At 37.8% G+C, this 25,049-nt stretch overlaps 1 pseudogene; it reads right to left on the bottom strand.

The window, feature by feature from the left end:
• LOC100723027 (F-box/LRR-repeat protein 17-like) overlaps nucleotides 1–24,656 on the bottom strand; it is a 51,234-nt pseudogene extending 26,578 nt beyond the window's left edge.
• Nucleotides 24,657–25,049: the final 393 nt, after the last annotated feature.

The following is a 25,049-nucleotide window of genomic DNA, read 5'->3' as shown; positions in this document are numbered from 1 at the left end:
CTACTGAAAAGATTATTTCAAAAAGTTTACGAATTATGGTTTTCTATACATAAAAGCATGACATCTAGAAATAGAAATTATTTTACTTTTTTAAAGTATTTTATACCTCTTGTCAGATTAGTCTGGTTTGAGTTCCTAGCACCATGTAAAACAGAAGCACTAAAAAAGCAAGTGTTAATTTGTAATGGCTAAATCTTGGAAATAACCCAAATGCCCATCAATTGAGACATGGATAAAAAAGATGTGATATTTTTATACAATGGAGTACTATTCAGCTAGAAAGAAAGATAAACTGGAGACATTTATAGGTAAACGAATGCAAGTAGAGACCATATTTTGTCTTATCAAACTCTCATGTGTAGACATCATATTGTCTCCATCATGTAAGATACTGAAAGATTTAATTAGATCCAAAAACATACCACAGTATTGTGAAACGGAATAAAACTGCTCAAAAGGAAAAAAAAAAAAATAACTGGGATGGGGAAAAAGAGAAAAGAAGGAAAGGAAAACAATATATATATGATAGCTAAGATAACTGTGCTATTGGTCCTGTTAGTTCAGGGAAAGAAACTATGATTGCTTATAATGTTTGATCTGTTTTGTATGTCCATATGTAAATCTGAGCAACTATTTTGAAGGTAACAATATGTAATATAGTAATCATTGTTAATTTCCTATCAGCTTGTTTTAAAATTCTATATTGTTTCCATTGCTTTGTTTTGCTTTATTGTTTTGTTTTCATTTAATCTTCTTAAAATACTAATTTATTTAAGAAAAAAATAAAAATAAAAAAGCAAGCGTGCCTGTCTTATTCCTGATCTTAAGGGGAAAGTTTGCCATTTTCAACCAGTGTATCAACTCTGGTTTTGTCACATGGGGCTTTTAATACTGTTAAGGAAGTATCGCTTTATTTCTTGTTTGGTAGGTACTTTTATCATAAAATGGTGTTGATTTTTCCAAATAATTCTTCTCTACCAATTAAGATGTTTATGTTGGTTTTTCTCCTGAAATCTGTTATTGCGGCATATTACAGTGACTGGTTTTGTGTACTGAATCATGCTTCTACATATGGGATAAGCTGCATTTGATCATGATGTGTAATCTTTTTAATATGCTGCCAGATTCATTTTGTTAGCACTTTACAGGCAAGTTCTGCACAATCATTAAAGATATTGGTCTATAGTTGCCTTCGTTTTTTTTGGTAGTGTTTTCATAGGATTTCACAATCAAGGTAACAAAGGTCTCATCAAAGTAGGAAGAGCTGCCTGAACTTTTTGCAAGAATCTGAGAAGGATTACAGTTAATTCCTCTTTAAATGTTTGGTAAAACTAATCAATAAAGATACTTGATGCTTGGCTTTTCTTTCCTGCGAGGATTTTTTAAGTGAACTAATTGTATGTCCTGACTTTTTATAACTCTGTAACTCTATTCAGATTTTTTTCAGGTTTTCTAACTCTCGAATCAATTTTTAAATCTTTGTTTTTTGAGACAGCATCTCTCAGGCTGGGGATTTAGCTCAGCGGCATAAGCGCCTGCTTTGCAAGCACATGGTCATGAGTTTAATCCCTGGTATCCATAAAAAAAAAAAAAAAAGAGAGAGAGAGAGAGAGACAGCATCTCTCTACATAGTTCAACCTGGCCTTAAACTCACTTTGTAGCCCAGGCTGGCTTCAAACTCACAGCAATCTTTTTGTCTTAGCCTCCCAACTGCATGGATTACAGGTATGAATCACCACAGCAGGCTTGTTGAATCATTTTTTATAGTTTTTGTATTTCTAGAAATTCGTCCACTTTAGGCTATCCAATTTGTTGATGAATAGTTATAATTTTACCTTTTTTTTTTTTTTTTGTCTTTTTCGGTACCGGGGATTGAACTCACGACTGCCTGCTTGCAAGGCAGGTGCTTATGCTGCTGAGCTAAATCCCCAGCCCCTAGTTATAGTTTTTTAATACAATCCTTTTTATTTCTGCAAAGTCAAGAGTAACATCCACTCTCATTTATGATTTAGTAATTCGAGCAATTTGTCTTCTCCCAACCCCATAGGTCAGTCTAGTTAAAAGTTTGACACAGTTTTTTTTTTAATCTTTTCAACAAATTTATTTTTTTCCTTCATTTCTTGATTCCACACATGGGGGTAAAGGTAGAATATTTGTCTAAGGCTGGCTTACTTCACGTAACGTAATCTCTACTTTCATCCATTTCCCTAAAAACAACATTACATTGCTCTTTATTGTTAAATCATACTTCCATTATGTATATAATATCACATTTTCTTTAATTATCCACTGATGAGCCACTGTAAATAGTGGCACAATTAAGATGGGCATCTAAGCATCTCGGTCAAATGCTAATTCTGATTACTTCAAAAAAACGCTGGGACATTATAGTTGGATCATGTGGTCATTCTACTTTTGATCTGGAGAATTTCTATCCTGACTTCCATAGTGGTCATACTAATTTAGGGTTACAGTTTTCCTTCATCCTCACCAGCATTTTATTATTTTTTATACTTTTGATAGCCATTCTGACTGAGGTGAGACTGAATTTCAATATCATTATGTATTTTCCTGATGGCTAAAGACGTTAAACAATTTTTTCATATAATTCTTAGCCACTTGTAACTCTTTTAAGAAGTTCTGTTCATTTGCCATCTATTGATTTGATTGCTTGTTCATTTGGTGTTCAGTTTGTTGAGTTCTTCGTAGTATTCTGGGTATTAAGCCTCTGTCACAAAAGTAGCTGACCAAACTTTTCTACTATTATGTAGGCTGTCTTTTCACTGTTATTTTCTTTGTTGTACAGAAGCTTTTTAATTTGATGCAATTCCATTTGCCAATTTTTGCTATTTTTGTTGAACTCCTGAAGTCCTATTTAGGAAGTCACTTCCTACACCTATATCTTGAAATGGTTGGGCTGGAGATTTAGCTCAGCGGCATAAGCGCCTGCCTTGTAAGCAGGCAGTTGTGAGTTCGATCCCCGGTACCGATAAAAAGGAAAAAGACAAAAAAAAAAAAAAAAAAAAAGAAATGGTTACCCTATATTTTAATCTGGTAATTTCAAAGTTTCAGGTTTTCCATTAAGGTCTTTGATCAATTTTTTTTGTTGATTTTATTCAGGGAAAAGGACAGGGACAGGGATCTAGTTTCAATCTTCTATATACAGATACTCATTTTTCTCAGAACAATTTGTTAAAGAGTCAGTATTTTGAAAGAGATCTCTATTAAATTCAAAAGGTAAAAACAAACTATGACAAAACAAAACCTTTTGCCTACTCTTTCTAGCTAGTTTTGTGGTGGGTCTAAGTCATCTATGGCCTCAGCGGTTAGTTATTGTGCACAAGAAAGATGAGTATCTGGGTGTGTATCTTGGTCAAATGCTGATTCTGATTCTACTTTCGCCTTGGTCTTTAGATCCTGTTGATACTGAATTTAACACCCAATGATGAACGTTTAATAGTCTTTAAGTGTTTTTCTTTTTTTATTTTTTTTAACCAAAATTGAACTCATGACAACCTTGCACTTGCGAGGCACACGCTTATGCTACTGAGCTACTTCCCCGGACTGTCTCATGTTTTTTGGGCATGCATGTGGCTTTCTAAATTTTCTTGTACATACTAGTGCTCTAAATGCCTTAACTACCAAAGTGTTCCCCCCCCCCAAAAAAAAATATTTATCCAGGACTCGGGCTTTTTCCCAGGCCTCAGGAAGTCTACTGTATGTCTCACTGTAATTTTTACACAAAACAGCTGCAGGATTTTTCATTTGCCTTATGTTTCTAATCAATGCCCATTTGCTTTTTATCCCTGACAAAGTTCTAAATTAGGTAACACAGATACATAAGTACTAGTCACAGCTCTTCGGGTAGCTTCCAAATGTGTTAGAAAGACAAATACAATAATTTGCAAATACGGTTTAGCTTGGCACCAGAGACCTAGGTCACACACTAGGAATATAAGTTGCTCTCTTCACATCAACTGCCAAGTTGGGAAAAGGGTGCAGCAAAGACAAGCAAAAAAGTCACAATGCATTCCTGGCATTTTTTAGTTACCCTTTTCTTGGTTCAACTTTTCCTTGGTTGCTATAAACCTCTGACTTGTTTTCCAGAGTTCTGACAACGTTATTCTAATGGTTCTGGCTTGTTTTTCAATGTTTTTGTAGAGAGACATAATTTTAAAGCTACCTAATAAATACAACACTTTGCTGATACCACTCTAAATCTTTATTTTTAAAAAGCTGAAAATTCATTGTATAGTTAAGTTGAAATTTACTAAGACGAAATTTATTCTTTTGAACCATTTTAATCTGGAAAATACCCACAGTAACACAGTTCTAGAAATTTTTACTGAGATCCACAAATTAAACTGACGTGCAACAGTGAGTCATATACAATAGTAACTTAATAGATGTAATTTCTTGAATTTATTTTAATATTATACTTTTACTATTGCTATTATTTGATTTCTGACAAATGCTAGATGGTTAGGAAATATTAGAAAAACTAAACAACTTATTCTTAGGTAAATACTCTTTACACACACACACACACACACACACACACATTCCAGGTATATAATTATACTTTTATAGGATGTTTATGATAGATATACAATGCACTAATTAAAACACTATTTAATTTTTTTCTTTTTCTTTTCTTTTTGGTAGAGGAATCAAACAGACACTTGTGCTACTGAGCTATATCCCCAGCCCTTATATATTGTTAAGCAAAATCCAAAACTTTATTCAAAATCTTAAACTGTAGATCCATTAGCACTCAAAATGAAATGCTTTGTTTTGCAAACTAATAGAATTCAAAAGCAAACAGATCAGTATTTGCTAAAGTCCATCAAAATCATAGCATTTAAAACCCTACTATATTTTAAAGTCATTATCAATAATATATATACCATTCTAAAACATTTGCCAGCTTTACTGACAGTAAAAAATTATCAGTAAAATCAACAACTCAGTCAACTACCAAGTTACTGAGTTAGGAAAAAATAATAATCTTAAGGAAATGTAGTCATTATGAGTAATTCTACTCCTGGCTTTTGCAACTTTATTATACTTCAAAGTTGTCAGCTTACTGAGATCATAATAAACTCTACAGAAGAGTTTATCAAATACCAATGGGTCATAAAGCTAATATAGAGGAGGGTGGGGATCAAGGCCCAAATTTAACATAGAATCAAAGAATAAAACAGATATCAATATACTTGCACATAAAGATAAATATGATAGTCTTACTATACCCATAACACTACTCCATCAAAAGAAGTATCTAAAATAGAATATATCTTCCTACAGCACAGCCTTAAGCACAGGAAAATATTACTATGTACACTTCAATGAGATTTCGGTGAAATTACTGAAGAAAAATATTAAAGGGGTATTGTTTTACTATTTCTATGAGAATACTACCTCATATAGCTTATCCATAATTTAGAAATCTTGAAAATCTGAAGTAAACATCTAAACAACTTAACAAATTATAATGCATCATATGTTCGTTGAAACTCAATTTCAAACTAGTAAAATTTACAATGCTTAACTGACACACTAAGTATTGATCTTTAAAGAACATTCTAATTTCTCCTTACTTCAACCATAACTATGCTTATAGTCCATTTCACAAATATTATAAGGAACATTCTCAGAAGTTTGCTAAACTGGTACCTAGTGGTGTACAAAGATTTAAATACGTAACACACTTAATCCAGTTCTTGCTGCATAAACCTTTATAGAAAATATTTCACTGTGAAACTAACTTGCTGAAAATTTCTATCAAAATAAGCAAAATCATGCTACATTCATAAAACGTGTATTTCCTCATAAGTGATTGCTTTAATATATTTTAAAACTTTATAAAGCATTTCACTCATAAATTGTTCTATAGAAAGCAGAAACAAAACTGGACTATTCACATTAGCAAGCAAAAAAATGAAATATTTAGGAATTACTCTTACAAAAGAAGTGAAAGACTTATACAGTGAAAATTATAATACACTGAAAAAGGAAATTGAAGATGATCTCAGAAAATGGAAAAACATCCCTTGCTCATGGATAGGAAGAAGAAACATTGTGAAGATGGCCATTCTCCCAAAACTGTTATACAGATTCAATGCAATCCCAATAGAAATACCATCAACATACCTTATAGAGCTAGAGAAATCACTCCTAAATTTCATCTGGAACCAGAAGAGACCTAGAATCGCAAAGGCAATTCTAAGCAGCAAAGACAAAGCAGGAGGCATCACAATCCCTGACTTGAAGTTATACTACGAAGCAACAGTAGTAAAATCAACATGGTATTGGAATCAAAACAGAACCGAAGATCAATGGAATAGATTAGAAGACACAACCACAACTACAAACACACTCAACCACCTTATCTTTGATAAAGGAGCCAAGCAGGTTCACTAGAAGAACGACAGTCTCTTTAATAAGTGGTGCTGGAAAAACTGGCTCTCCATTTGCCGAAAACTAAAGTTAGACCCATGTCTATCACCATGTACTAAATTAAAATCTAAATGGGTCAAAGATCTGAATATTAAAACAGAAACACTAAATCTATTGGAAGACAAATTGGGTAGAAACCTTGGAGACATAGGAGTAGGTAGAGAATTCATGAACAGGACTCAAACCGCATGGGAAATACTTCCCAGAATCAATAACTGGGACCACTTCTTATTAAAAAGTTTCTGCATGTCAAAAGAAATCTCCAGCATAGTGAAAAGAAAACCCACAAACTGGGAAAAGATTTTAGTGAACTCTCTCTCAGACAAGGGCCTCTTGTCTAAAACATATAAAGAATTAAAAAAACTCAGACCTCCAAAATTCAAAGATCCAATCCAAAAATGGGCATCTGAGATGAATACGCAATTCTCAGATGAAGAAATGCAAATGGCAAATAAATACATGAAAACATGCTCATCATCATTGGTCATTAGAGAAATGCAAATTAAAAGCACACTGAGATACCATCTCACTCCTGAAAGAATGGCCAGGATCAAGAAAACCAACAACAAATGCTGGAGAGGCTGTGGGGAAAAAGGAACTCTCCTGCACTGCTGATGGGAGTGTAGACTGGTACAGCCTTTGTGGAGATCTGTCTGGAGATTTCTCAAAAAGTTGGGACTGGAAATCCCATTTATTCCAGCTATTCCACTTCTAGGCATATTCCCAGAAGAACTGAAAGCATCATACCACAGTGATATATGTGCACCTATGTTTATAATTTGTAATCGCCAGATCTTGGATACAACCCAAGTGTCCATCAGCTGAGGAATGGATAAAAAAGTTGTGGTATTTCTATACAATGGAGTATTATTCAGCTATAAAGAAGGATCACACTGAGATATTTATCAATAAATGGGCGCAGCTTGAGACCATACTCATAAGTGAAATAAATCAATCTCGCATGTGTGAATACCGAATAGTTTCCCTAATGTAAGTAATGATTCAAATGTATACAAATATATGGTAATCATGATTCCCCATTATGTGGCCTTGAAGCCTTATAAAGTTTTAACTTATTAATTAGAAAGGCTTTATTCTGGGCTTCTGGATATGGAAATATTTGAAGCTATAGTATATGAAGTTTTATCCAAATATTTCAAGGAAAAAGACAGACACTATGGTAACTACTATTAAATCGGGTTATTTGGTGATGAAGCACGAGGTTGCTGAAACAGTCATGCTTTGACCTGTATTGTTATATTGTTATGTCCTGTTTTAACTCAATCTCTCCCTTACTCTTTAAAAAAATTATTTAGTTATTTCTTATGTTTGTTTTAATTAAGGCAAAAAATTTTAAAAAATTAGGATATATTAAAAAAAAAAAAAGAAAGAAAGCAGAAACAGACCAGGAAAAGTATTAAAATAAATGACTATAACTGGCCAATTTGCCTTTATAATGAAAGAGCCTCCTTCATAAATTGGTAACATTCTTTTTTTTTTTGGTCTTTTTTCTTTTTATCGGCACCAGGGATCAAACTCATGACTGCCTGCTTGCAAGGCAGGCGCTTATGCCGCTGAGCTAAATCCCCAGCCCGGTAACATTCTTAATACACAAATTGAACTGACAAACTCAGTAGTCAGTAGGACAGAATTAGGACAGTAACCTGAGGTTCTTCTAAATACTGAGTTTTCAATGAATTCATTAGGTCTAAACTTAAGGATCTTCACTGGTTCAGTGAAGAAGCTTTAAATCCCATTTCTAAAGGAAAGTATCTCAAAAAGAAAGTACATATAAATCTACTTTCAATAAAATTATTAGGCCACACATAGGTAAATACTACGTTTTTACTGATTTTATACGCTTCGAACTGGACCTCCACTTTATGTCTTAAAATACTCCGTATTTTAAAGCATATAAGCAAGTCATCTAGTAACCAAAAGGAAAAACTGAAACTTAAATTTTAGCTCTACCCAAACTACATACTGTTACTTAGTGTAAAACGTCACACTAAATCTTTTTTGAAAAACTCATAAATTAGTATGAGTCTGTGGCTTGCCACAGAAGCTGATGCACTTACTACAAAACACTCTAGTTCACAAACCTAAGTAAATATTCATGGTGTGTAAAATGACTCACTTTAGGCTGTAAGCATTAATTTTAATATGAAAACTCTTAAAGTGTTGCTTCAAAAGAACAGTTTGAATCGCTGAATAAAATCATTGCATAAGTGTTCAAATTTACCTGTTTGAGTCCTTTATCAGTAAGTTTGTCCTGGTTGCCTACATGTACTTTTTGAAGTAAAGGACAGTGAGAGGCAACTGCAATAATAGAGGTGTCAGAAAGCTGTTTACACCTGTACCCTGTATACCTAAGTAGTCCAGGACACTTAAATGCTAGAACACATACGCCAGTGTCAGACATACTGCGACAATTAGAAATGTTGATTTCTATTATATTCTGACTTCTTGATGCAATTTTTTCCAATAATTCATCAGTGACCTAGGAGAGAAAGAAAGCAATAAATTTAAATTGTTCCTAAAAGCAGAAAGTTACATTTTAAATTTCTCCCATAATATTCATTAGATCACAAAATAACTATATAACAAAAAGCCTTAATATTAAAGCATAACAAGAACTGTGGTATGATAAAAATATGTACGTTTGCTCTCTATCCTCCACTTTCTGACAGAGCTTCTAAAACTCTCGGAATTTCCTGATTGCTCATGTCTTTTGTTATTTATAACAAATCCGTGGACCACACCAGTTGGTCAGAACTAGCTGCCTCAGAGTCTGCCACTAGACAGTGCATGGGGTTGGCTACCATAAAGACTAACCAGGTGAACAAAGGGTGTTGTTTTTCAGGAGGGGCTATATCTAGATAATAAAAACTCCTCAAAAGGATATTCAAAGAGCCTCTAAATTGAGAAACACATCCATGTGCCAGGAGGGTGACATACCTTGCCTTATGACACATTTCTGTTTGGTTGCTCCTGAGTTACATTCACTATAATAAATCAGTAAATGTAAGTTTTTCCTGAGTTCAATATGTTTAGCTCCTTATAAAACCTGAGGTCTCACTGGAGGAACTCTTGAAATTTATAGCTCTTCAATCAGAGCTATAGGAGGCTCCAGAGATTTGCAACTGACATCTGAAGTGGAGGCACTCTGTTAAGACCCTTAACTTGTGAGGAATATGCTAACCTTGGCAGACAGTGTCAGAAATGAACTGAATTGGACGCTCAGGTGATGTAATATTGGTTATTAATGTAAAAGAAACTATGCCTTGGGTATCAGAAGCAATGTGAGAAAATACCAAGGAAAAATGTGTGTATTCATTTTCAATGAAAGCCAAAAAATTTATCCTTTTTGGGGAAAAACTCACTTTAGTTTAAACTCAAAGCTTACCAAAAATTTACCACGAACAAAGCTGCATTGAGATTTTAAATGTGGTGTTTTTCACTTTTAGATCAACAAATAATGTACATCAGTCATGCTATATGAACGCTGATTTTTTTTTTTTTTTTTTTTTTTTTTGGTCTTTTTCCTTTTTTTATCGGTACCAGGGATCAAACCCACGACTACCTGCTTCCAAGGCAGGTACTTAGGCCGCTGAGCTAAATCCCCAGCCCGGAATGCTGATTTTTTATACATGATATCACATAATACTATAGGTTTAATTTCAATTGTTTTACTACTATCAGGATACTAACACATATGTAATTAATTCATAGCATAGAAAATATATATTGTATTTCAAAATACCAAAAACTCTATAGAAATGTCCATGTCCAAAAAATGTATTCAGAACATAATAATCTTACAATTTATCAGACAAAATATACACACATTATCAGAATTTTTTAAAAAGTCAATCTCTACATGTTCCCTGACCAATCATCATACTTGAAAGGGAAACAAGTTAATGTTATTTAAGTCCTTGGGGTAAAAATAACAGAGAAGGAAAATTCACATGAAATTTAAAATGGAAAAAGAAAAACAAAATAGACAGCTGAAAAACAGGAGGAGTAAGAGCCAAAAATAAAACTGTTTGTTTATGCTTTCTGAAAACAGCATCAGTGGAAACTGCTCCCTGAAAGATTAAAAGTGTGATATACTTCTCCTTTTCTTTCTTTCTTTTTTCTTTTTTTTTTTTTTTGTACCAGGGATCGAACTCACGACCTCATTCTTGCAAGGCAGGTGCTTGTGCCCTGAGCTAAATCCCCAGCCCCTCCTTTTATTTTTTCATCTCCAAATCTTACTATCAGCAGAAGAAAGTCATTCTTAGTGTAATTTTGCTGTAAACAGTTTTGACATCGAAGAGTAATGAAGTAAAGTGTAAATGGATTATTTCACAATTTTTTTATTCTATTAGACACAACTGACATCATTTTAAACTCTTACCAATAAGCAGAAAAGAAAAACTGAATAATGTAATATAAATGCTCAGGAACACGTCTGTTCAAAATGCGACCATCATACATAAACTACCAGTGGTGTAGAACTGACTTATACTCACTCAACCACATAAACTGAGAGCTTCTTTCCAAATCTAAATTCACTGGCATCACATACATAGCTTGAAATTAGCCATGGTAAAATGATTTATATCAGAGAAGTAGGCAAGCAGCAAAAATCAGAACATTTTTGGAAGCTTGTTGTTAAATATCTAACCACACCTCAGTAAGGGAGTAATATTCCAAGGAGGCATTTAGAACAGATTTATTAGTCAAAAAAAATCCTATTCTCAGTGGGTATTTTTATGTATTTCTAATGCTAAATACTATCAAGTTTTAAGTATGAATTCAAAATGTTTCAACAAACTGCAATAAGCACTATAAGTTCCAGGATTCCATCAACATGAATAAAGAAAATGTGGTATAAATATAAAATGGATTATTATTTGGTCATAAAGAATGAAAACATGTTATTTGCAAAAAAAAAGGATGACATCTGAAACCATGTTAACTAAAATAAGTGAGACACAAAGTTAAATTTCATAGTTTCTTATTAAAAACAAAATATAAATAAATTTAAAAAATTAAAGCGAGCCTGTATAAAACAGAAAGACAGCATTTCTTTGTGTGTGTGAGGTGTTTTTTTGGGGGAGTTGGGGTTTTTTGTATTGCTTTGATTTGTTTTTGTCTTTTTGAGACAGAGTCTCACTATGCAGTTCAGTCTGACCTTGGTCTCACTTTGTAGCCCATGTTGTTCTCGAACTTGCAAACAATTCTCCTGCCTCAGCCTCCCAACTGCTGGAATTATAGGTATGTGCCACCATGCCAGCTTTTAAGGCAGGTATTTTGAGAAGCTAAAAGGGGTTGGGGAGGGGCATACAAAGGGAGGCAAAGGAATTATAAATTATCAAGATGAATATATATATACACACACACACACACACACACACACACACACAACAACTGTGTAATAGGAGAATTAGAAAATTTGTCAAAAGGAAAGTTTTTATAATAAGAGCACATATTACTTTCATTTCTTCAGCCATGAAACACTGAAATAGTACCTCTTCATAGCATTGCTCCGAGGATCAAATGTGTTACTATGCATAAAGCCCTCAGAACAGTACACAGCACAAAGGCAGAGATGCAGAAAAAGTTTGCCATCAGTTTCTACTGTTAAACTATTGCAATCTCTCCACAAAAAGGAACTGTTTACTAATTTTAAAAAGTCAAGGCTGGGGATATAGCTCAGTGGCACAGTGACTGCCTGGCAAGCACCAGGTCCTGAGTTCAATTCCCAGTACAAAGAAAAAAAAAAAAAAGTCAAAGGAAAAAGAGGAAAGACATAACGAAATATGATAAATATTTTAAAAGAACCTAAATAACCTATGTATGCTTAAAACTATCTTGTTCACTATGATAACCTAGCTTCAACTTGAATTTTTCCAAAATACACTAAGAAAGCCCAAATTGTATACTGTAGCCATTTGAACTAACTTGAACAACAACATAGAAGAGATTTTTTTAAGAGGAAGGAGTTTTTTTTTTTAAACTCAGTAGGTCAAATTGAGTATTTCCATACCTGTTGACAACTACTAAGATCCAATTGCTTCCAAAACTGGAAATCTAAACAAAGGTCACGCCAATACTTGCAAACCAATGATGCAGAAACGCAACATTCATCCAGGAACAAATTGCAAAATATCTGTAATTAAAAGAAAACATATATGTAGTAAACATTGCCCAGGCATAGGAAAAGGCTTTAATTAGTTAGAAAATTAATTACTTAAAATAAGGAAATCATCTTGAATACAAGTAGCCAACAGAAAAGTCATTGTTAAGTGTTACTCTATACAGGAGCTAAGAACAGGGGCTGAAGGGGGAGAGAACAAAGGGATAGCAGCATGTATGTATGCATGCGTCTGTGTATTTGTTTGTATTTTAAAAAGATTGGAAGGATAAGCCAAAAACCAATAAAGACTGCTTATTTTTAGGGAAAGAGAAAAAAGACTAGGAAGAGGACTAGAATGAAAGAGAGATTAAAGATCTCTAATTTGACCTTGGAATCATCTAAACATTTTATATGCAATTTAATAGGAAAAAAACAAATCATAAGAAAAGCACACTACCTCTACAATATCTTTTTCTAGAAATCCATAATTCCAATCTCTTACTGGGAAAAACATACACACCTAATGTCGGCCATTCTACAAAACACCTCGTCAAAACTCCTCAAAATATTCAGTCTTGAGAAACAAGAAAAAACTGAGGAACTACCACAGTCCAGAAAGATTAATGCAAAATGATAAGTAATGCAATCCTGAATCAGATCCTTGGACAGAAAAGGACATTAAAGGAAACAGGTAAAATCTAAATAAAGGTGGAGTTCACGCAACATAATACAACAATGTTCACAGTGCCAGCAAATGTACCACAGCAATGAAAGGTAATAAAATTTTGCAAAGCAAACTGCGTACAGAGTACAGTGATACCTCAGTTATCCAACTCAATTTACTCCAAATTTATGTTGAAAAACCAAGATGTTTGAGAACTAAACATATTTTTCCCATAAGAAAAATGGAAAACCACTAGTTCTGAGATCTAAAAGTTACATTTATAAATTCATTTTTCCAGAACATTAACAAGTTTTGTGATCATTTGTTTCTTTAACTCTTGCTTTAACTCTACATGGTTCTCGAAAGTTTTCCTCTAAGCTTATCGCTGGTATCACCAACTTTTCTCAGCACCATGGCTATGATATTTTACACAAATACACACATACACATCAAAGAAGCACAATGAGGAATGTTTTAACGCACAAACACAAGCACCATATGTTGTCTGGGCAGGAGTGGCACTTTGCACTAAAGTGTTACCCCTTTGTGTCCTTGGTGAGAAGTGGCATGCGACTCAATCTCAGCCTTTACAGGTTTTTTTAAGTCAAATTTTCAGCTGGACTATAGAGCAAAGTCAGAGCAGATTCTGTTTTCAAACTTCTCTGTTCGGGTAGTGGCAAGTTCAACCATGAAGCTTTTGATACTAGCAGACACTAGCTATTATCCTTGCACCTTACCTAGCAGGGCCACTGAGAGTAGATAGTTTGTGAACAGTTCTGAAACTGAGAAGGAGTACTGGCAGAGCATAAACAATTGCTACTATAACTATGCGCTGAAATGACTTACCTCTGTACAATCAGAAAATGTAGACATCTACTCTAGAATATCTAGTACGTTCAAATCTTGAGTCTTAGGAAAACAACTGCCTGAACTTCCTAAACAAAGGATCCACTGAGAAGAAAAGAATATGCATAAGAATCCCCTAATGAATGCAGCTCTGATAGCAGCAAACATGTAGTAAGCCTATTACAGCCTTTCACTCACAGTTCTTATAACTGAAACCGCTGGACAATATACTAAAAACAAGTACCTCAAGACTAAAAAAGTTAATAATGCGTGGGCTACAGAGCAGAACAAAAATCTGAAAAATGACAGAAAAACAGGAATGCGTGTTTGTGGTTTGTCTGAAAGTTTGTTCATTTGTCTGTTTTTCCTTTTCTCTCCTCGTGGGAAATGAGGGTAGTCCTTTGCAAAACTGTTGTGCAGGCACAACTGCTGTGCAGACACAGCAGGCAAAAATTCTATATAGAAAGACCACCTCGCCCTCGATTTAGCTCAGCGGCATAAGCACCTGCCCTGCAGGCACACAGTTGTGAGTTCGAAACCCTGATACCAAAAAAAGAGAGAGAGAGGCTACCTTTCTGCACCAAAGGACCACGAAAATGCAGCTCTGCAAGACGCAGAACGTGAGTAGAATCTTCATGTTTTGTTTTCTTTCCTCTCCCTTTTTTCTTCCAGGTCTCATATCCTAAATGCTACCTCAGTAGAAACACAATGTGACAGCTGTGCAGGAACCTTCTGGCTAAAAGAAAGGGAAATAGAACTCTGTGGTCCAAAGAAGGTGCAAGGACTCCTCATTACTTTTTTTTGATTCCTTCATCAAGAAAGCAGCCCCAGTCACAGAAACTTACATAGCAGCCAAGGTGCCTATGGATCAATGACAGAAATTCCATCTTTCTAGCCCCAAAAAATAAAATAAATAAATAAAGCTTTACTGGCATACAGCCTGGCACAACCCTTTTATGCATGGCTATGTGTTGATAAAACTTTATTTACAAAAAACTGGCAGCATATTTGGCTTGCCCAGGTCTACACTCTGAGGCCTGTGTCTTACAATACATGCACTACAAGTTATGCATTCCTTCTGACACTTTAGCTACATCTCATACATTTTGATATGTATTGTTCAGTTTGAAATATCTTCTAACTTTTCTTGTAATGTCTTCTTTGATAAAGTTTATTCACAAGTGTTACATGACATCAGCAAACATTACAGAAGAGAGAATTTCAAGTCTATTCTTTAACAAAAACAGCATAAACGGACAAAACCTGTCATCAACTACTACATTAAAGCTTTAGAATGGATAAAAGATTTATAGAAACCAGGAAAATATTTAATCAAGAAAAGGCAACTGAGTTTCAATAAGGGTATCTCTGTCAAATCACTAGCGAATTAGTAAACTAAACAAAGACTTCAGAGACTACATACAAGAACCAGATGTCATGAAATTAGTCCAGAAAAGACACTAGGAAACAGCAGAAACCAAAAGCAGCAATAATAAATCCTAGAGAGGGGAAAGACCTTGATTCCCAGAACTGTTTTACTAAAATATTTAGTGTCTGCTTTAAAACATATACATGACATACAATTAAATATATGTAACAAAATTAAATCAAATTATCTATCTATATCTATCTGCTTAGATAGATAGATAGGTACACTTATATGAGAGTTATGCAAAGAACAAGTAAGCATGACCTGGCCACAAGAGGAACTTAATAAAAACTCCTTAGGAAGAAATTCAGTTATTGAACTTATTTTGACAAAGACAATAAAGCAATAATTAAGACATACTCAAAGAGGTAAAGGCAACCATGTACAAAAAAATTAAAGGAAGACTGGGCATGAAGCTCAGTGGTAAAGTTCTTGCCCAGCATGCATTGGTTCAATCCTCTATACTGATCCGGCCCGTGGATCAATCTGTGGGCCTCTCCTGGAGAGAGGACCGGGTTGGGGGGCTGGGCAAGAGGTAAGAGAGATAGAGACAAGTTGAGAGGTTCCAATCAAGTCTCGTTTTATTCCGGAAGTGATTACATCTTTTATAGGCCACGGGCGGGAGATAGGACAGGAAGAGGCTACGAAGGTGAATACAACAGGGTCATCGTCAGGTCCGGGTATGTGACGTAAGCAGGAGAGGATTATGGTTAATGTAGGCAGACCCAGTGCCCATAGGAGACAGAGAGGCAGGGAGGCAGCAATGGGGCTGTCGTGCGGCTCCCTACACTATACCACAAGGAATAAGAGAAAAACAGAGAGTCAAACAGAGATGTAGAGATATCTCATCAAATACAAAATATGCATAAGAAGTAAAAGTTGTGGGAAAAAAACATTCTGAAACAGAATCATACAACAACTAAATTCATTATAGGGATTCAGCACAACATTAGAACCAGCAGAAATCTTAAATAAGTAAACTAATGATGGTCAATGTATATTGGCATGCACCACTACATCTGACTAATTAGACAATTTTTTTCTATAAAGTTGTAGGGATTGAACTCAGTACTGCACTGTGCTACATTCCCAGGCCTTTTGATTTTTTTCAAAAAATCTTTTTGGGTCTTGGTAAATTACAGAATCAGGCCTGCCTGGATCTGTGATCCTACTGCCTCAGCCTCCCAACTAGGATTATCAAATGGGGGGGGAGGGGGCTCGCTGATCTATCCAATTTTTAAATCTGCCTTGACAATGACACGTGCTTTCTGTTAGACATTCTCAGCACCTCCAACTATCACCCACCCTCACATATACAGACACATAGGTTTTACAATAAACCAGAATGTGTGGGGAGATTGTCCCTTATGGTTCTCTCATTTCCAGTCTGCCTAGTTGATTTATAGCTAGTCTTCCACTATCAGCACACTCTCAGACTAACAAATACGTGGTTTGAATTTGTGTATTTCCTACATACTTCACCACTTTTAGCAGACATGTACAGATTTTTTATTCATTGTCATAATATGAGTTAGTCCTCTGACAGCAAAGCTGCTGGCTTTTCAACTACAATTCTTGCCACAAGGGCTGGCATAAGAGGTCACAGTAAAGACCTCATGCAAAAATGTAATGGACTTTCACTACAATATTCTTACCTGAAGCTCTGAAAGTTTCCTAACAATAAGTGCTTTCCAATTTTTTGTCTACCTTTGGTTAACTTCCAGAACCTTAATACTTTCAGGCAATTGTGCCACTTTATACTTGCCTTCTGTGGTAAGGATAAACTAAATTCTTCATAGCTCTAAATCCTGCTCATTCTCATTTTATATGAGAAAATAAAGCCTTTGGGAGACTAGATTATTTGTTTAAAAGACAAGCCTTCAAAGACAAATTTATCCCTTAGTAAATAGTATGCAAAGCATGGTCCTTGTGTGTGAGCAGCACCTTGTTTGGCTAGTCCTTTCTTTGAGTGTCTTCTGTAAATGTTTTCTCTTTTGTAAAAGAAGAGCATCACAATACATACATCATTTGCTAAATTCACATAGATCTAGAACAATTTCATTCAAGAGAAAAGGAATTCAGCAAGTGGATGATAAGCATAAAATAAAATATATGATCAAAGATTAAGCCTCTATTTTAGAACCTGCTATGCTAATATGAAAAACCCTCACTTACGCTTTCTCTCTTTCCCTATCAAGAATACAACCTGGTTGTCAACCAAGTTGACAAAGAAAGGCAACAGCTACTCAGGACAAAGCACCAAAAATGACAGAATTCATAGATGTGAAGTAAACAGATGAGATCAGATCAACACATAAATGGACAAAGAATACACACACACGTGCGTGCATGTGCGCACACACACACACACACACACATACACACAATAGAGTACTATTCACCCATAACAACAAAATTTTGTCATTTGTAGGAAAATGAATGAGTCTGAAAACCATCACGCTGAGTGAACCAAGCTAGACTCACACAAATATTGCATGTTCTCTCTAAAGCATAGAAATTAAAACATATGACAAAAAGTAGAAGGGGGCTACTGGACAAAAGAAAGGGAGGGGGGGTGTAAGCGTAGGTAATAAGCAGGATCAATGCGAACTAAAGATAGGCACAGAAACTCCCCCAAAAAACACAAAACTAGGGGGGGAAGTCAGGGCAAATGGAGTGGGAGATGAAAATAATCCAAGTATGTGCACCTACAAATCTACTAAAACAAAATCCATCAATCTATGTCACCAATAAAAAAGTGAAAAAAATGAGAAGTTAACGAAACTCACTGTTTTGTACACTAATCTCTTGATACCACTTTGTATCCTCTGGGAAAAAAAAGAACTATAAATCTGACTTCCAAAAGTTCATTTCAGTATTAACTTTAAACCGTTATTCATCTCTTCAAGGGTAATTTGGTAAACAGAACCTTAAATCAAGCATTCATGAAAGAGTACATATTAACCTAATTCTTCCTCCCACTTACTAGAAATCTACACTTCAAAAAGTGGGATTATGTTTTTCCTTTGACTTTCATTTCCACATACATTTGTTCCTGTTTTCGTATCCAGAAAAAAAAAAATAGATCAGGTACTTAAATTTTCCTTTAAAGCACAATTCTCTCATAAAACTGCCTTGACCACTGAATCAACTGTTGGTTATGAACCTATAAAAATAAGAATTCAATATCTACTGAAAATATCAGGGGCAAATGTTTGTGAAGTAGTTTTCTAAGAATAGTGATAGATTTTAGATCTCCCCGCTCTCCAAGCCTACTTTAGAAAGAAACAGGTCTGCAGACAGAGCGGGATAACTTAAACATTAAAGCATCAAAAAAAAAAAATCTCTAATATTTAAATGTAGGCCTCAACATACCAAATTACTGACATAGGAACTAGGTAAAAAAAAAAAAAAAAAAACTTGTTGCATTGTAGTTCTGCCATATGAAAATCTATTTGTAATTTCAGTAGGTAGAGTTGCTCAAGTTACATAAGCAACAAATAGCAAAGGCAAAAGCTACTTAATTTGATGCAAAATAATCTAGTAACCAAAGACTAACAGGTATAAACACTGAAGAAAAATACTACTCCCACAGGTGACCTTTGAAGAGCCATTCTTTACTTCTCAGATTTCTGTATTTAAAGGCCACACTCAACCCTATTGGTCCAATTATAAAATTAACTGCATATCAGTGGTTTAGAAGTTATGTGGCATAAGCCCACACAATTCAGGAATCCCTTTCATAAAATCCCTAAGAGAGTATACAGGGCTTCTTAAACAATACTTTGAAAAGATCTCTAAACTTGGAATCAGTGAGCTGGGATCCAGCCAAAGGGTGCCATTCACTATAATGCCTCAGGGTAAGCAAATTTACTTAACCGTTCATATCTGTGTATGCATTAAAAAAAGAGAAATAATGACCAAAAGGTCTAAAAAAATCTCTTCCTGTTCTGAAATTAATATAATTATTTTTAGTAAGTCCTACTTTATATTTTAAGAACTCATTTCATTTTTAGACAGCTCTAAGTATTAGGAAAATTTTCTAAAGTTCCAAACATACACGCTCTTTGACACTAAAGTTCCACTTCCTGAAATCTACTCTAGAAAAATATAACCACATGTGCATAAGAGACTGTTTAAAACAAAGCATAAGCATTGTATATATATATATATATATATATATATACCCTTGAATATACCCTATATATATATATATATATATATATATATATAAAGAACAGTGCTTATTAAGAATAATGCTCTTATTTGTTCTTAATAACAAAAAGCAAGAAACAGTAGTAGAAAGTAGTATGGTATAATACTATAGGTTACTAAATAGCAGTTACAAAGAATGAAAAAAACTGTATGCTCACATACAGACCATCAAACAATATTATAAACAAACAAATTGTAACACACGCACATTCTAATGCTATTTATGAAAAAAAATATGAAGACTTTATACAGCACTTTCTTCAGTGACAGAAATGTTCTGTATCTGTACAGTCCAGGACAGTAGCCATGAACCACATATGACTATAGATTTCTGAAATGCACTAAAACTGAAAAACTGAATTTTAAATTTTACTTTAAATACATGTAGCTAGTGCCTATTATACTAGACAGCACAGGTCTAGAAAAATAATCTAAATTGTTAATAGTGGTTACCTCTGGAATAGAAATCACTGGGAGAGTAGGGGGTGGAAGCAAGACAAATTTTCACTTTACCTTCATTATTTGGATATTTCAAAGTAAGAAATTTTATTATTTATATAAAAAGAAAAGGAAAAAACCTGATATTGACTCAAAATTAGCCTACCAAAGTCAACAGAATTCAGTTTTTCTTTTCTGTCATACCTGGGAAAAATTAAGCAAATAGCTGCTTTACTTCAAATCTTCTCTTCAAAAACCACATTTCCTCTTATTTCTCTCCCAAACTCTTCTGCTTCCTCATTTTTATAACAGCAGTATCAATTTGCCTATTCATAAGAAGCAGTACCATAGGGAAGGCTATTAAACCTTATCAGGGGTAGTGAGGTATGCTTTCTAAGAACATTTTCCAACGTAGGTGAGGGATCTATGCTTTTCTATGCAACAACCCTGCTAATACTGGGAAAAACTTGTCACAACTCCCTAAGTCTTGTCTTTTCCAAGCCAAACACCTCCAATCCTGACCAAAAGCACAAAGACGTCTTTCACCATCATATGGCTCAATTAATAGGAACTCAAACACTAACATTTCTCAGAACTTCTCTTAGTAATATGGGACAGTCACTCAGTCTTACCCAGATCCTAAACTCCTGATTTATTCATTCATTTATCAATACTTACTGAATACCATATAGCAATGAATAAGATCTCTATACACAGCACCTCTGCTCCCCGAAAGTTCTACTTGGTTTGGCAGACACTTGACAAGTCTTTATCTCAACTCATCCCAGACAATTTCACTCCCTTCATATTGAATACCACTAGTATCACAAGATTTAGAGAATGTTTATTCAAGTTTCTAATAGGTATGTGGAATGGAAATCTAGATAACATGTCCAATAACCCAACATAACAGTGCAAATCCATGGGTAATTCCTAACGTTCCATAGACCAAGCCTGCAACAATCCACAACAAAAGTACAAAAAAGAACAATGTAATAAATAGGAAAAATTTACTCCATAGTACTCTTTATTATGAGATTGTGTCCTTTTGGCCTTTTTGATATTAAAATGTTCCCTATTTAGGTAGTGGCTGAGGTTGAAAGAAGTACCTGGTTTTTTGTTTTGGTTTGTTTTTAAACAGTCTTACTTGCCAGTGAAAACTCTATAGCAAGTATCTGCTGATATTTTATTTGCCCATGTCATCCAGTGGTTTAGAGAACTTAGTTTCCTCTGCCCTAAAATGCACTTTACCCACAGAGTAAACAATTACTCTTTTGACAGATGTACCTCCATAATGCTTAAAGCATTACATTTTGATAACTGAAATAGAAGCCTTTCCACTCTTGCACTGTATTATTCAGAAGAGCATTAATATTACAATAAAAAAGATTCAAACACACACACTTATAAAAGTGCAAAAAATCTAATTAAAAAATGTATACTGGTGTCAAAGACAATTGTAATTCATGGCAGTTACTTTAACAAAAGTAGCTAAATTCTTATGTTTATTTCTGACTAATCTTAAATATCAATGTAAAGAGGTTTATATATTAAACTCCAGAAAGAAAGAGATGAGCGTGGTCACATAAAGACCATCAAACAATATTGAAAAAAAAAATACTACTAACTACCACATACCTAAAATTGCCACTAGCATTGACAAAACTGTAAAATTAGTGATCTCTTTAAAGTGACAAAGGGTACACACATGTAGGACACTCTTCTTCATCACCTCTCTCCACAAGAAACACAGCTGTCCTGGTAATCTGCATGCTTTTACGTAAGGATAAAAATGTACACAGGCAATACAAAATAACGTCAACAAATGAGGTTTGTAAGAGAAGCTGGTTTAAATGCCCTAGTTTAAAACCCAGATTTGCCCTCAATGTGCATGACCTTGTACAAATCATTCAACAACTTCAAGCACCTCTACACTGTTAATTCCACAGGAGTAAAAACCATTTCTGCCTGACAAACTACTAAAAGTTTTCTGTCCCAAAACACATGAAAAGTTAGTTTTTTCCTCCTATAAAACAAAAAACACTATTTGTCTCGAAGCACGAACTTGAGGAATAAATAATACATGTATATAAAACCCTGGCAGAGTGACTGATGATTGTAAACACTCAGTGAAAGTTAACTGCTATCAACCAACAGCTATCCAACCTAAAAGTACTGTTCAAAGACTTTCAAATACTGAGTAAGCCTTCACCCACGAAACAGCCAGTGCACAAATTACCCTTCCCTCCCTACATAATGTATGTTATCTGTACTTCACACATGAAGGTATATAAAACCTACAAATAGTTTATAAACCAATGCAGTAGGAATCTAATAACACATGAACCCTGAATTGTGCATAGATTAAGGCTATGAAAAAGCTAAATTACCTAGACTCCAAATTTTTGTACTTCTAACCTGGTCCTGACCACAAGCACTCATGGCTTCCCTTGGTCTTCCCTTCGGACCTCCCCCAGCTGTGAGGGACCCCTCCCCCGCGCAGAAGGGGAGGGGAGATAAGACCTCAGAGGCGGGGGCCTGGGTTTAGGGGAAAGGGAGCCTCCCTGCACCCCTCGCTCAGACCCACCTTAAGCAGGATGGACGGCGGCAGCGGGTTGATGTCTGGGATTTCGGGGGGCGGCTCCCTGTGACAGCCCCAGGGATTTTCGGGGGGCTCCTGACCGTTCGCCTCACCGTATTCTAGCTGCCGCTGATCGGAAGAGGGGGCGGTGGCCCGGCTCAGACCGCGTCCCCGCCGGCCTCTATGGGGGCGCTTTCGGAAAGGAGGGACGAGGGCGGGGAGCAAAGCGGCTGCGGCACTAGCTGCTCCGGGGCCTGGCAGCAGCCGGCGCCGGGGGGCCGCGGCGGAGAGGCACCTCCCCCCGCAGGCCCGCCCCGCCGCCGCCCCCGCCGCCGCAGCCCCCTCCGCCACAGCGGGGCTGCTTGCAAGAGGTGCAGGCGGGGACCCCGGCCCCCTTCCGCTTGCACACTTATCTCAGGGCCCGCAGGGGGCTCGGCGGGCGGCCCCCGGAAGAGCTGCAAGGCGGCGGGCGGCCCCAGGAAGCGCAAGGACCCCACGTTGGCCAGGAAGAGGCTCCAGCCCTGCCGCTCCCAGGCGGCAGCCGCGGCCAGCCCCAGCTCTCTGCAGCAGGAAGCAGGCGACGAAGCGGAGCCGCGGCGGCAGCGGCGGCAGCGGCGGCCGAGGACAGCAGAAAGCGGCGGGCGGCGGCGGCGCAGTCCTCGGCGGCCAGGGCCGCGTAGCATCTCGCCAGGTGCTGAGAGGCGGCGGCGTAGGCCCCGTCCCGCGGCGGCGGCGAGAGCGGCGGCTCCTCCTCTGGGCCGGCGGGGGCGGGCGCGCTAGGGCTGTGCACGATGAAGCAGAGCATGCAAGGCCCGCGGAAGAAGCAGTCCCGGCTCCGGGGCGCCGCCGGCTGGGGGGGCACCTTGGCGGGCGTCTGGCGGGGCAGCCTGACGAGAGGGGACGCCAGCTGCAACAGCGAGGCCCCTTCTGGCTCGAGCGGTTACGCGGCTCCTTGGAGAGAAGGCGGCCCCTATAGAAGGCCCCGCGGAGGGGGATGGGAGGGGGGAGGGAGGAGGAGGGTCTCGGGGTCGCCCGCCCTGCCCTGCGCACACGCGGGCACACGCGACGGTGGGGGCGGGCGGCGGGCGCCCGACCGGGTCTACATGGTTTGCCCCGGGAAGCCCGGAGAACGGTGGGCCGAGCTTTGGAAACACGAGGGAGGAAGCCAGTGAGTCTGTGGGCTTGGCGACCAGTCCGGACCCGGCTCGCCGCCTCAGTCAGCGTCGCGGCGGAGGCTATGGCGAGTCCTGCTCGGACCATTTTAACTGCGGCTCCGCCGCCGGCGCGCGTGCCCGAGACACGGCTGGGAGCCGCAGGAGCGCGCGGCCGGTCCCGGAGGGGGCGGAGCCGGCCGCGGCGGCGGGCTCGGGGCGTGGACGCGGGCCGCGGCGGCTCCCGGGGCAGAACCCCAGCTAGCGCTGTTGGCTGGGCGGTGACCCGCGAGGGTGCGGCACTCGGGGGCGCGACGCGCGCCCCACCTTCGCGTCGCCCGAGGGTTCTCAGGCCGCTGCGCGCGCCCAGCTTCTGTAGCGGGAGGAGACCCTTCCCAGCCAGCTGCGTGACATCCCTTTCCACAGCCGCGCTGACGTCCTGAGGTGTCAATTCAACCACTGCCATTGGCCGGGAGCCGGTGGGCTCTTCCCCTCAGGGTCCCCGCAGCTCTGCACCGACTCGGAGCGCAAACCGGCCCTGCTGTGGAAGGGCCTCGAGTGTCCTAAGGGGAGCGGCAGATGCCCTGCCTTTGGGTGACGGTGCCTGTCCACCCCTCGTCACGGGAAGCCAGTTGGTGGTGCGGTGCTGCTGTGTACCCCCACTTGTTGCGTGCTGTCGCGTTTGCACAACTTTATTGGAAGATGAACAGGTAAGAAAATATCTATATGCGGCACGGAGACGGTTTCCCAACCCAGTGAGACACAGGCTACAAGCTTTCACAGACTGCCTTCTGCACCTGGGAATTGTGTCTGTCCTTTCCCCCAGACTTGGCTTGATGGCCCAAAAGAGAAGGAGGAGAGAGTCTTGATGGTTTGAGCTCCGATGAAGCTATAGAGATAGGGTAGGAACCAGGGCCCGCCTGGTGTGGAGAAATTAGCTTTCAGAATGGACCTATGAGGGGAGCCTGGGATATTGACAGGAACCTGTCGCTGTCTTAGTCTGTCTTGTACTGCTATAACCACACCACAAAGGATAAATTATAAACCGTTTTGGGGGCTGGGCAGTCTTGAGTATATTTATAACTGCATGAGAGGAACTAGAAAGCATTCAAGAGCCCCCCCCCCAAATCGGTTTTCAT

The sequence above is a fragment of the Cavia porcellus genome, unplaced genomic scaffold (assembly GCF_034190915.1).
Source record: "Cavia porcellus strain 051 isolate PalLab524CR breed Dunkin Hartley unplaced genomic scaffold, mCavPor4.1 scaffold_10, whole genome shotgun sequence".
Classification (NCBI taxonomy): Eukaryota; Metazoa; Chordata; class Mammalia; order Rodentia; family Caviidae; genus Cavia; species Cavia porcellus.
Note: the sequence above shows the minus strand (reverse complement) of the source record. Positions and strands in the feature narration are given on the sequence as shown.